The sequence below is a fragment of the Triticum aestivum genome, chromosome 2D (assembly GCF_018294505.1).
Source record: "Triticum aestivum cultivar Chinese Spring chromosome 2D, IWGSC CS RefSeq v2.1, whole genome shotgun sequence".
Classification (NCBI taxonomy): Eukaryota; Viridiplantae; Streptophyta; class Magnoliopsida; order Poales; family Poaceae; genus Triticum; species Triticum aestivum.
The window spans coordinates 230,669,113-230,672,101 of record NC_057799.1 but is presented as its reverse complement, the minus strand read 5'-3'; positions in this window follow the sequence as shown (position 1 = coordinate 230,672,101).

Sequence of the window (2,989 nt, the reverse complement as noted above, 5' to 3'; positions counted from 1 at the left end):
GTGGTCAATAACTCCTCGGAAGTTGGTTTAGGCATTGCTAAGGCACGTCATCTCGCATGTTCGTAGTCGGATCGTCATGGTCAACTCCCACAGAAAATGATAGCCATTTCATCAGAACATTGGGACACCCTTGCATCTATCACCCTTTGTCGGCGTCCTGGGAACAGGGGTTCCTAGACATGCCTGCCTGCGGCCCGCAGCATGGCTCCACCAGCGGCCCTGTATGGCCCATCTTCACTAGCAAACACTCAAGACCCTCACGAGGGGCCAAGCCTCACGAGGCGGACGATGCAATACCTCCTCTGGGGCGGCCTCACCAGGACGGCTCGCGAGGGGGGCGAGATCAAGGCAAGGGGCACCTCGCGAGGTTCCTGTGATGCAAGCCATGACGAACGGGGCCGGGCGGGCACCAGGCGGGCACGAGCGGGTGCAGTGTCCTCGTTTCCTCTTTGGTGCTAAAGAGGCAAGCACGGGCGAGGAGTCCCGAGGCATCAGGCAAAGGTTTCCATATCAGTGCAACGAGACCAAGAATAGCAGGACGGTAGGAAAGAGGTCACCGTGGAGCCCAAGACGGCGTCACCACCAGAGCCTTTGGTAGGCGAAGACCACCTTTTGTCAGGATAACTTGTACTAGTTGTCTCCCTTCAAATTTGGTCGTTGTGGCATCCCTTCCCGCCTAACATTTGGGGAGAGGACCAGGGCCTCTATAAATGGGGCTAGCCACCACCGTAGGAGGCATCTCATCTCATTTTGGACGGATCGAAGGCAACTGATCGAGGGCCATTCAGATCATCCTCGTCCACACAAACTCACCGAGCACAAGAGCACCTCTCCTCAGGAGGTTGTTCTTCCTCTGTACTAGTTCTTCCTCAGCCCAAGAGGCAATCCACCACACCACACTGGAGTAGGGTATTACACCACATCGGTGGCCCGAACCGGTATAAACCTTCTGTCCCTTTGTTCTTCGAGCTCGACGCGCTGAAGCTTTGCGATCGCGGTGATGGCGTGAGCTAGAGGGGGAGATATCTTCGTGCGCACCCCAGTGTTCGAACCTCAAGGGTTTTTCCGGAACCCGAAATCCGACACACTCCCAGCACCAGACGATGGACAGCCACCTCCACCTATGACGTCTATATGATAGACACCCCTAACGATAAGGGCGATGGTACCACTTGGACGAACAGCGACGTCACCCCCGAAAAGTATGGAGATAAGCCGGCGAGGAGCCGCCCAAACGCCGATGTCAGCGCAGACAATCCAAGAGCGCAAAGGCAGGGAAAGGAACACGAGCACTGGAGAAAATGATACCCCAGACAATTTGGAAGACCTCGATGACCCCACGGCCCCTGAAAAACAGCTCGATGACTCGGAGGGGCACGAGGACCATTATAATCCCGGGGACCTCAATGACTCCGAGGAAAGCAACTACCTTCCTCTCTCTGAAGAGGAGGTTAGACTCGGAGCCGAGGATTTCATCGTCCCCGAGGACCCGCTGGACCAAGAACGATCCGAGCGGCAACTTATAGCCACTGCCCGAAGCATGAAGAAGAAGCAGAAGCAGCTGAAAGCCGAACAAGATACACTCAATAACAGATGGATGAGAGTCCTAGAAGCCGAAAAGCGGTACGACAATAAGCGGCAGGATCAAAACAAAAGCTACCCAAGCTGATGTTTGCTACCTCAATTCGACAACGAGGCCCTAGAGCCCGCACCCCCCAGACACACTCAGGACAGCCATCCAGACCGCCCCCTGGAGGATAGGACAGGACGGCTAGGGAGGCCGAATATCCACCTGCACTCCCTCGACGGAGAGGCAAGGAACCAATGCAGCCCGAAGATCCGTATGACCTACGAAACGAACTCGCCACTAGAGCAGGTGAGACAAGATCCATCTTTGGATCTAGAGGGTACACTCTCACTGGACGGGATGGATACCAAGCTTGGCGCGACCGTAACAATAGAGCTCGGGAGAAGCACCGGGCCCAGATGGCAGCCGATCTCCGATGCGACGTAGCCCGGGTCAGGGGTGCCGCTCACCCAATGTGCTTTACAGATGAGGTGATGCAGCATCAGTTGCCCAAAGGATCCAAACCCGTAAATATCGAACAATATGGTGGCCAACAGACCCAGCCGTATGGATTGAAGACTTCCTTCTCGACACTTACATGGCCCGACGAGACGACCTCCATGCCATCAAATATCTACCACTCAAGATCAAAGGACCGGCCAGGCATTGGTTGAACAACCTCCCCGAAAACTCCGTTGGGACCTAGGAAGAGCTCGAGGATGCTTTTTGAGCTAACTTTCAAGGCACCTATGTTCGGCCTCCGGATGCCGATGACCTGAGCCACGTGGTCCAAAAACCTGGAGAGTCAGCCTGGCAATTTTGGAACCGGTTCTTGATTAAGAACAATCAAATCATTGACTGTCCCGATGCCGAGGCAATAGCCACCTTCCGGCATAGTATATGGGATGAATGGCTCGCTCGCCAGCTCAGCAAGGACAAGCCGAAGACAATGTCGGCACTAACCTCTCTCATGACCCACTTTTGCATGGGCGAGGATAGTTGGTTTGCTCGTAGAAGCAACCACTCGGACAAACCCGGCACCTCAGAAGTCTGAGACGGCAACAGGAAACCACGACACAACAAGAACAAACGCCGGCACATCGGCGGTGTTGCCGAAGACACAATAGTAAATGCTGGATTCAACAAATCAGGACAGCGAAAGAAGCCCTCTAAAGGGAACCGGAATGGACCCATCGCGTTAGACAAAATCCTGGATAGGCCCTGCCAGATCCATGGCACCCCAGACAAACCCACCAACCACACCAATCGTAATTGTTGGCTGATCAAACGGGCCAGCAAACTCACAGCCGAGGAACAAGGAAAAGGGCCCTGCAGCAAGGACGACGACGAGCCTCACGGGCCGAATAATGGAGGCTAGAAGCAATTCCCTCCTGAGTTAAAAACTATGAACATGATCTACAT